Source organism: Danio rerio, chromosome 1 (assembly GCF_049306965.1).
Source record: "Danio rerio strain Tuebingen ecotype United States chromosome 1, GRCz12tu, whole genome shotgun sequence".
Classification (NCBI taxonomy): Eukaryota; Metazoa; Chordata; class Actinopteri; order Cypriniformes; family Danionidae; genus Danio; species Danio rerio.
In genome coordinates this window covers 7781707-7792500 of record NC_133176.1, presented here as the reverse complement: position 1 = coordinate 7792500, position 10794 = coordinate 7781707, and the positions used below count along the sequence as shown (strand labels likewise).

Genomic DNA, 10794 nt, shown 5'->3' with positions numbered 1-10794 from the left:
TCCACACATCCGATTTAAAACCCGCTTTAGGTTCGATCATTTCCAGCTCTTTTTCTTCCCCGCTACTAGCAGCACACTCCATTTCCGCATTACTGGATCTGTAGTGACAACAGACCGCAAAGGATGATGGCCACACCTGGGCTGATGGAGAGAGAGAGAGAGAGAGATTTTATTTAATTTTTTTGACTGTCTACAGAACAAACCATTATTATACAATGATTTGCCTAATTATCTTAACTAGCCTAATTAATCTTGTTAAGCCTTTAAATATCACTTTAAGCTAAATACTTCAAGTATCTTAAAAAATATCTATTAAAATATTATGTACTGTAATCATGGCAAAGATAACATAACCCAGTTATTAGAAATTAGTAATTAAATGTTTGAAATGTGTTGAAAAATTATTTCTGTTAAACAGAAATTGGGGAAAAAATACAGGGAGGCTCATAATTCTGACTTCAACTGTATATTTCTCATAAATCACAGAAGATGCTTTTATCGTTTGTCATAGGCGCTAACAACAGCATCAAAAATGCTTTTTTGCGCTTTTGATTTCATCCGGATGGTTTCTTTTCTGAAATGTTCTGTGAACCTCTAAATTATTTGAAGTAGGCAAATTTGTCACACACTCCTCATCTCTTGCATCATTTCATATTTGGACAGAAAAGGAACGAGGTGATGGCGGATGAAAGAGCGGCATCAATCAAACAGTACACTGAAGTCTCTCTCTCTCCCTCTCTCATGTATATCCCGACATGTTTGACCTTCACTTTCGCAGGCTGTGTTTGCCGCACGCTGACAGCATATAATCAGTGGAGCGTTTGTGTCCCGGCACTCATATGAGTACAGTCAATGTTTAATTTATACCAACAGCCTGAATAACGTTGGCAGTATAGCTTTGTGCCGCAGCTCTCAGCTCCCACTCGCTCTCTTTTTTTTGTCAGATTGCTGTTTTCTAATGGGGTCTGACAGTCCGTATCAAGTCTGTTTAAAGCTTAATTCATCCCGGCACCAAGACAAAGGGGTGAATTCTTCTCTAGCTTAATTGAATTAGTCCTTTAACTGAGAAGCTCAGTGTGATTGGAATGAAATGTAGGCCTATACTTCAAACACGTCACATTTTCAGGTGTCAAATCCTTGTCCCACAAACTTTATCACTCTAAAAAAACGATTGTTCTTTAAAACCAAATGTACTTTACACATTGTAGTTATATTTTCATACGTTCCTTATGGTCTCAGAGAACATTTTAGGCCCAAAAATCCTTCTCTTTATGCTTCAGTTTAGTGTTCTTTATTTCCCGCCTTTTTTCAAACCTGTAACTGTCAAAACTGTCAGCGCTCTCTCATCAGAAACTTTTGACGATGTGCTTCAATGTTCATCACTAAATACACTAAAGTTTTTTAAAATGTACTTCCTGTTTAAAGTCAGTTGTTCTGAGAGGCGAATTATTTGTTTATTTTAACGTTCTGGTTGTATGGTTATTGTTTATATATTTTTAGCCCTAATAATTTGACAAATCGCACAAATAGCATTAAATAAAATGTTATTTTAACAGCTAGCAGGCACACTGTAAGAAAATACATAGTGTGACTCAGTGATACATAGTGTGATACATACAGTATAACCCTAACTGTAGTATGACTATATTTAAACATTTAGTCAGGTTTCAACTTAACTTTTTAAGTTTCAACTAAATTTAACCTGATGTTAAGGCAGCTTAATAAACCTTAATTCATTGCACCAAGACAAAGTTCTTCTCTAGCTTTATTAAATTAGTCCTTTAACTGAGAAGCTTAGTGTGATTGGAATGAAATGTAGGCCTATTCTTCAAAGGCATCACACATTTTCAGGTGTCAAATCCTTGTCCCACCAACTACCACTCTAACCGTACGTTCACACCGAAAGCGGCGAGAGCGTCAAAGTAGCCGGAAGTCATTCATTTTCAATGAGAGCCGGCGGCGATAAGCGGCGAGGAGCAGCGCGGCGCGTCTTTGCCGGCATGAGCGTCGAGGAGAGTTGAAATGAAGTCAACTTTATGGTAATGAGCTATGACGAGTTTCGGCGGCAAGCAATCAGAATGAAGACGTCCATCGCTTGATAGCAGTTCAGAGAACACCTGTGAACTTTGGTTCCGACCACAGTTGTTTCCAAGGGTTTAATTATTGCGGTCGCCGGATTTCCAATTATTTACCATTTTTTCCTACAGGAACATACATTAAATATATTACTGGCGAGTTACTGATGTTCATTAATGTTATATAAATTTATCTTAAAAAAGCGGGAATCTCACGCGATGTGACAGTACAAAACAGTACTGCTGCTTCAGGATATTTCAGCCATATGAACACATATTGGATAAATAGAGCAAAGCCGCTCCACACGCAACTTGATCTTGAATTTGATAAGAAGTGCGCAACATTTTCACGGTAGAAACATGTTTTATGCAGGAATGTAACTGATATGCTGCAACGGCTCCTTTAAATAAGAGATCAATGTAGCGAGTTTTGACGCTCTCGCCGCAGGAGCTGAAGGCAGAGAGAGTTGTCGCCAGGGCGGCCAGAGCGACCTTGGACGCTCTCGCCGCTTTCGGTGTGAACGTACGGTAAGAATGATTGTTCTTTAAAACCAAATGTACTTTCGCATTGTAGTTATATTTTCAAATATTCCATATAATCTCAAAGAACATTAAGCTTTTTGTGCTTAAATTTGTGGTTCTTTATTTCCCGCCATTTTCGAACTTGTAACTGTCAAAACTGTCAGCGCTCCTTTAACAGACACTTTCGACATTGTGTTTCAATGTTCATCAGCATAACCGTTATTGTTTGTGTATTTTTAGCCCCAATAATTTGACAAATTGCACATATAGTGTTAAACGAAATGTTATTAACAGCTAGCAGGCACACTATAAAAAGCACATAGTAAAAAGTCATGACAGCTTGTGTTGTTATGTCTTAATTTAAACATTTAATCAGGTTGAATCTTTTTTTCAAGTTTAAACAAAATGTACCTTGATATTTTAAGTCAGTTTAATTGTTGCAAGTCAAAATGACTTGTAAAGTTGAATTGGTTCAACCAGGGGCGCAACTGCAGATTTACTGATGCGGCTTCAACTTTTCCGCGCCCCCCCTTCAATCCAACTATATTTTAAAACAGGCAAGTGATAAAATGTGGAAAATATTTCCATCAATAAATTAAAGATATTTTTTCATAAAGATATAAATATACTTAAAAAAATACAGTTTCGCAGTTCTGAACACAACTGAAATAGTATGAAGTAGTAAAAGGTATAATTACATTAAGCATGTTAAGTCGCAAAGAAATGCATCTCATACCACCCCAAATTTCGTCTCAGTTTAATTTTACCTTACTAAATGATTATAGCACCTTGACTAGCCTTGCTTTTGGACTTTTTGTACTACATTTGTCAAAACAAAATCATAGACATGGGAGTCCTAAAGTGCAAAAGAACATTGCGATTACTTCTCACATGCATACTGTGAGAAGTGTAAGGTCTGTCTTTGCAAGAACAATTGACTGAAACTGCTAAAAGTGAAATAAAAAAGACTGTCAAATGTTTAGTGTAAAAAAAAAACAGAAACAAACTGTGTGAAATGTTCTATTTAATTGAAATGTTATAACTTTGTTTGTAGCTAAAATTAAAATAGATTTGAGCTAAGAAGTTACCAAAAGGCCTGATGAATCAATATGATACATAATAAATTTATAAAAACATGTATATGGTATGAAAAATGTGGGGGGGGGGGGGGGGGGGGGGGGGCAGGGTGGAATGATTTTTTAATGTAATAAAATACAATACTAAATAAATATATATTTTATACGCGTATAAAATACTAAATAAACATTTTTAACTATATATATATATATATATATATATATATATATATATATATATATATATATATATATATATATATAATAATTATTAATATATACTATTTGAAACTTTTAATATGGATAATTAAAAAAATTGTTGTGGCACAATGGCGCCCCCCATGTGTGGCGCCCCTATGCGCCGCATATACTGCATACCCCCTTTTTGCGCCACTGGGTTCAACCTAAAATGTAAATGAGCAAAATATTTTTTTTACAGTGACAGTTCATCACTTTTTAGGGACCTCTGACATTTTCATTATACGCTATTTGCAACGCGTTTCTGTATTTGCATGTATTGTTAGAATTTGCATACAAGCAATTCCAGCAGTATGGATGTGACATTTGCAGTAACAACTGCAGTAAAATTTACAGAAAAAGTATATGTTAACATTATATTGACACATCTGTAAATATTTTCCAAAACTACTAAGCACAGAGTTATAGCATCAGAAAAATACTAATCTGTAAACATTTTTATAGCTTAAATAAGGAAAAAAACATGCAAAAAACATAGCGGGTTTGCAGTCTACAACATACTTTGTAGATATTCTGTAAATTAAACCGCACAATCCAAATGAAATAATACTAATAAAAAGAATAAGAGTCTGCACTCTATAGAACAAAAGTTATTGATTTTATTTTATTCCACATTTTTGCATTTATGAGGAAAAAGCTTGGTTATGGATGTGACACCTCTTATGAATATGACAGATGTGAAGTTTCCACTTGTGTGACTTTGGTAAATCAAATATAATTGTTTGAAAACATCGACAGAGACATTTTTGAGTATTTCTGTAGAACTTTAAAATACAAGCCTACACAAAAAAACTATAAAGCATTTCGCTATTTTGGTGAAAACTTTTTTTTATGGCAAGGTTGACATTTGCATGGAATTTCTCATACACACGTGCTGTAAAATTCCTAAAGATGCTTTCTCAATTTGTTAGTATTCTTCTATTTGCATGTGTTTTCTTAACTTGCAAATTAAGATATTAATAAATCATATTTTTTAATTATATGATTTAAATTTTTTATTTACACTACTATAAACTGATAAATAACCTGGTTTGTCGTGGAAGCTTAAGAAATTAATTTTAATTAGCTATTGCTACAAGAAACCTTTTAGCTATTTAGAACTATATAACTAGAGTGATCTAGAATTATGCTAGAATCCTTTTAAAGCAATAATGCACAACACAGAAACATCACTACCTAAAAACATGGATATTTGGCTCCTCTTTCTAAAACAAGCTTCTTTGTAAACACTCAGATGTTGTTAGTTGGATGCTAAGGGTGTGTTCTTGAAATGCTAGAAGAATCTGGAAGCTCCAGAGCTCTTAATGCGGCGGGACAGCCTTTACAAACCATACTGGCGGAGAAACAGCAGAATCATTGAGAGCTGTCAGGTATCTGGCAGGCAGCTGGCAGCGGTTACGGGACATTATTGTCACATTTGGCAGTGTTTACAAGCCTGCCAAGTTAGAAATAGAGTTCAGCGTCTCCGCTTATCTTGCTCCTCACAACAGCTTTATTATAAACAAGCCTATAGCGTGGTTGAGAGGGTTGACTGTGGTACTCTGCTTTAGACTCAAATTCACCACTCTCAAGAAATGAACACTCATTCATTCCATTCACAAACACAAGAGCGTCATTCAATGTTTTCATCATTACTGAAGAAGCAATTCATTCTATAGCCAAAACATTAACATATTTTTGCATGTCATTGAGGTATATTTGTAGCAAGACCACATATATTTACATTCCGCTCCAAGTTAGCATGGTGAGCTAAATGAAACAATAGTTCGACTACGATTTACAGCAAATTATATTATGCTCTTATCCTTCCTAATTATTTTTAAAAAACCATTACGGCCTATGAAAAGTCTTAAATATTAATAAACATTAAAAATATTAAAAATTACAAGTGACAGAAATTGTATTTATCTTATTATACTTCAGCTAGCAGCCAAAAAAGAATCTAATCAATGCTTCGTGTTAATGTTTTAAACCCAAAAAAATGTATAATTTACAAATAAAAATATTACATTATAACTAATTTGTAGGTAAAACTTAAATATCAGAGAAAATGTAGGTGCATCAAGACTAGAAGTACTTTATTGTGAGAAAACAACCATGTAGATGTAAATTATTACTCTTATCCAGTGGTGTAAAGTAACTAATTACAAATACGCAAATTACTGTAATTGAGTGGTCTTTCTCAGGAATTGTAATTTACTAAGTAGTTTTAAAAACATGTACTTTTACTTTCCCTTGAGTACATTTTTACTGCAGTATCTGTACTTTTACTCCACTACTTTCCATCAACCTGCAGTCACTACTTTATTATTTCTTGTCTATGGGGATTAGAAAAATTAGTCCTGTGATTCCTGTCCAATCAAATCGCATATAGAAAGTAAGTAGCCTCCGAATGAACAATTTCAAGACATGGGTGATTTATAATTGAGACAAACTGTTTGGAAGCATTGAAAGCGTCCAAGATGATGTTCAAAATCGTCACACGCAATGACCCAGAGACTGTTTAGATGCTGTCACTGATGGGAAGATGACAGATGTTTACTGTACGAAGGCCTTAAACGCCCAGCAGGCCCAAGAAGTCAACATGACGTCAGATTGATGCTGCACCCAAACGTTATGGGGACATTGCATCTTGTTTGGAAATGAAAGTCAATGTCCAACGTCCAACCTAAAATCAACCATCAACATCTAACGATGTTACAGCTTGAGGTTGTGTGCACGCTACCACTATGACGTCTATCAGACGTTGGATTTTCGTTTCCACATCTGACGAATAAATGTCAGTATTTGACGTCAATATCAAGTTAGTTTAAGATGTTAGTTCAACGTTGGATTTTGGTCACTTTCTAACAACCTAAAATCGACCAAAAATCAACGTCATTTTGGCATCAAAAGATTGACTAGACATTTAATTTTGGTCACCTGACATCCAAATCTAAATCTAACCTAATATTAACATCTTATGTTGTCTGCTTGCTGGGCAATAACTAAATGCACTATAGAATATTGCGTTTAAACAAACATGCACAAATTACATGTAAATGCATCAGCTTTTTACAGCGTAATACTCACTACACACTTGAGTACTTTTAAAAGGGCTACTTTTTACTCATACTTTGAGTAATATTTACAACAGATACTTTTACTCTACTTACACTACATTTTTAGGCAAGTAATGGTACTTTTACTCAAGTATGATTTTTCAGTACTCTTTCCACCACTCCTCTTATCACATGGCTACTTGCCGCAAAAGTAAACAATATGACACAAATCATTATTCTGAGCTGTAATATTTTGCTAATTGTGAATTAAACTTCCAGAAAGAAAACTGGAGGAATGAAGCTCAGCCTAATCTACATGTTATTCAGTCACAAGATGGCGCCAAACAGTCAAGAACAGCAGCGTGACAGACAAAATTACTACAAAAAAAGTTATTTTTAAATTAAATATTAAATAAATAAATATTCAAATAAACCAATATACAAATTTTAAAAAAGATGCAGGGTGTCAAAATGAAAATATTTTTACAAATTGAGCTTAGATGAAAGATTGACAATGTGAGCATTTCACATCCGTTCACTCGTGTAAGTTACTGTATCTCAAATGGTAATAAACCTTTTACTAAATCCCATGAGCAAACAAGTTCAACAGCATTTAAACAGATTACTCACCTCTCAGACAGCTGAAACTGGCTAAAATTGTTCATAAATTTGATGGTTTTCTTCTCCTTCCTGACATTTAGACTACTTTTTCCTGTTTGAGATGATTGAGAAGGAGAAGCGTCGCAATTATCTTAAAGGGACAGAAACTATTAACACGTTTAAATCTTTTATTTATTAATTTGCATGATAGATGATGCTACAGTTCTGAGATTTTATATTACTTTAGATATTTAGTTGAAAGTGCTGAGACTGAAGTTGAAGGTACTTCGAACTGAAACGGAATACTTATTAGGGGGCGGGGCTTTCTTTTAGCATCAACCACTTGTAGCAAAGTAACGATGAGAGGGGGGTGGTTAAAAATATACCTGACGTCGTCGAACTGACGTCAAAAGAGAAGGACCAAATTTGTAAATTTGTATGTTTGTTATTGAAATAAATGATATAAATGATTTAGTTAATAGTAATAATAATAATTCTTATTATTTTATTAATTTATTATTATTCACTAACTTTTTGGCTTAGTCCCTTTATTAATCTGTGGTTGCCACAGTGGAATGAACCACCAACTTATCCAGCATATGTTTTACGCAGCAGATACCCTTCCAGCTGCAACGTATCTCTGGGAAACATCCATACACATTCATTCACACTACAAATAATTTTAGCATACCCAATTCACCTGTGCACATGTTTTTGGACTGTGGGGGAAACCGTAGCACCCAGAAGAAACCCACGCGAACACAGGGAGAACATGCAAAACTCCACACAAAAAAGCCAACTTTCCCAGCCGAGGCCTTCTTGCTGTGAGGCAACAGCGCTACCTACTGTGCCACCGTGTCACCTATTCTTTTTATTATTATTATTTAAAAATTATAATCAAAGTAAAATAATAATAATAATAATAATAACAATAAAAAATAATAATAATCAATTAAAAAAAGATCAAATAAAATGTAAAAAATGAAGAAATTAAATAAAGAAATTAAATAAAAATAAGTTAAAAAAATAAAAAATAAATAATAATTAAAAAATGATCCTACTTTAAAAATATTGTGATATTTTTAATAATTGCACCTTTAAATACACATGTGAAGACAATAATCTCTGGATTTTTTTTCTTGTCTTCTTTTTTCTTCAATATATCGTCATTGTTTTGGTATGATTTAACTTCATATTACTTTTCCACGGATTATACGAGTTGTAATTTGCACCTTAAGGTTGCAATTTGTTATTTTTAATTTCAAAACAAAGTGTTAGAATCTATTGTGAACTTCCTTTTACTTGCTGGGAAATATTACTTTCACAAACAGTGGTTTCTTAAAAAAAAAATACCAACTCTTATAGACGTTTTATGTGAAATAAAACATTTAATTAATTGATAATAAAAAATGTGCTTCTTTCTGGGAAATAAATATGATGAGATCTTTCATGCAACTTTTTTATTTATTTTTTATTTAATTATTATTGTTTTGCTCTTCTTTCCTGTTTATCCAATGTAGATATTGTGTTAAAGAACTGTTCCCTTTCACTGTAGAGTGTTGTGTGTGCTAGTGGTATAGTATTCTTTATACTGTTATACAGTTTCTTGGATTAAAAAATGTAAAAAAAAATTATGACTTTATGTAAGTTGGCAGTTCATTCTGCTGTGGCAACCCCTGATAAATAAAGGGACTAAGCCAAAGGAAAATGAATAAATTAATAAATGAATGACACTTTAGGTGGCATGGTGGCTCACTGTCAGCACTGTCACATCACAGCAAGAAGGTTGTGGGTTGTGGCTGAAAGGGCATCCACTGCATAAAACATATGCTGGAATAGTTGGTGGTTCATTCCGCTGTGGCAATCTCTGAAATATAGACTAAGCTGAAGGAAAATGAATGAATCACACATTAATTAAACATTACAAAGAAGTTTTTTTTTTAATTCTGTGGATTAACTTGCTTAGATTAATTGCTCATCTAGAAAAACAATGTGCGCTAGCGAAATAAACATTGTAAGTTTTGATTTTACACAGACAGAAATGAGATGTATTTAGCATGACTGTTTGTGGAAATTGTTGAAAATACATTTTGACAGCATGCTGGACTCCATAGCTGGTCGATGAGGCTTTCAGCTTTCTCTAAACTCCTGAATAGTCCTTGAAGGAGACAGCGGAAAGTCAAGTGGGTCAGCGGCAAACTAAACAGACATCTCATTAGGCGCACTAATGCATTCTTTTGTGTTGTCCTGCGAATCAAAATCCCCAAAATATTTCCAATTATTGGAAATGTGTCAAGCTGACCTGTTGTAATTAACACTTAATCATCATGGCTGGATTCAGAAAAAGCTCCTCATTAGTCAACACCTGTCTCCAGAGATCTAAACCCGCTGCTGCCGCTCGTGAGAGACACACTTCACACTGAGCTTTTTATTCAAATCAGCCTCCATTTGACTACATCAAATATGCATTACTTATCATCACCCAACGGTGCTTTTATCACAGAGGCACCGTTTTAAACATCCCAGAACCCAGAAAATGAAGCTGCGCTGGATACACTGTGAAAACGATTCGTTGGAGTCACTCAAGTTCTTTTTTTTAAGGTAAGTGGGTGCAAGCTATTTATTTAGGCTGAATTTATACAAAGAAAAGTTGAACATTACATCTGTTTGTTTAAATTTAACCCATGAAAATGGTTTGTAACAATTGTTTAAATCTTTTTTATCAGTGTATTGTTGTGGTTAGTTATCAGTAGGGTCAGACAGAATCTGCAGACTTTTTTGGTATTTCTGCGCAGAATTTTGTAACAAATCTGTGGATCTTTGCGGAATGATTTTGGGAGTATTTAAAAACTTAACATATGAAAAACTTAATGAGAGAGCTTAACCCTGTCCATTGACTTGTGTCCTCTGTAGTGGACGGTGCCTTTTCATGAATTTTCTTTGAGTTTTTTGAGCTACTCTGTCAAGTCCTGTTGTACTGTTCAGATGAAATCCTGGGCTTTCTAGTGATATGTCATTTGATTGGCTGGCATGCTAGGAACCACTTCTTACACTGCATCCAAAATGGCCGACAAAAAAATACACATTTTATGGTATGGAGAGAGGTATGTCAAATTTAGCTTTTTAAATGTTTTTTTTTACTATTATTATTACATTATAATTGTTTATTAAAGTGTTAGGAACAATACATTTAGCTTCCAAAGCTGTTAACTTGTTTGTATT

At 34.1% G+C, this 10794-nt stretch overlaps 1 long non-coding RNA gene across 1 annotated transcript in view; it reads right to left on the bottom strand.

The window, feature by feature from the left end:
* LOC141384432 (uncharacterized) overlaps nt 1–7876 on the bottom strand; it is a 30683-nt gene extending 22807 nt beyond the window's left edge. The window contains exons 1-2 of the long non-coding RNA XR_012405411.1: nt 7815–7876; nt 7603–7684 (exon numbers count right to left, since the gene is read on the bottom strand). This is a non-coding gene — a long non-coding RNA (uncharacterized lncRNA). The remainder of the gene's footprint in view (nt 1–7602; nt 7685–7814) is intronic.
* Between the last annotated feature and the right edge of the window lie 2918 nt (nt 7877–10794).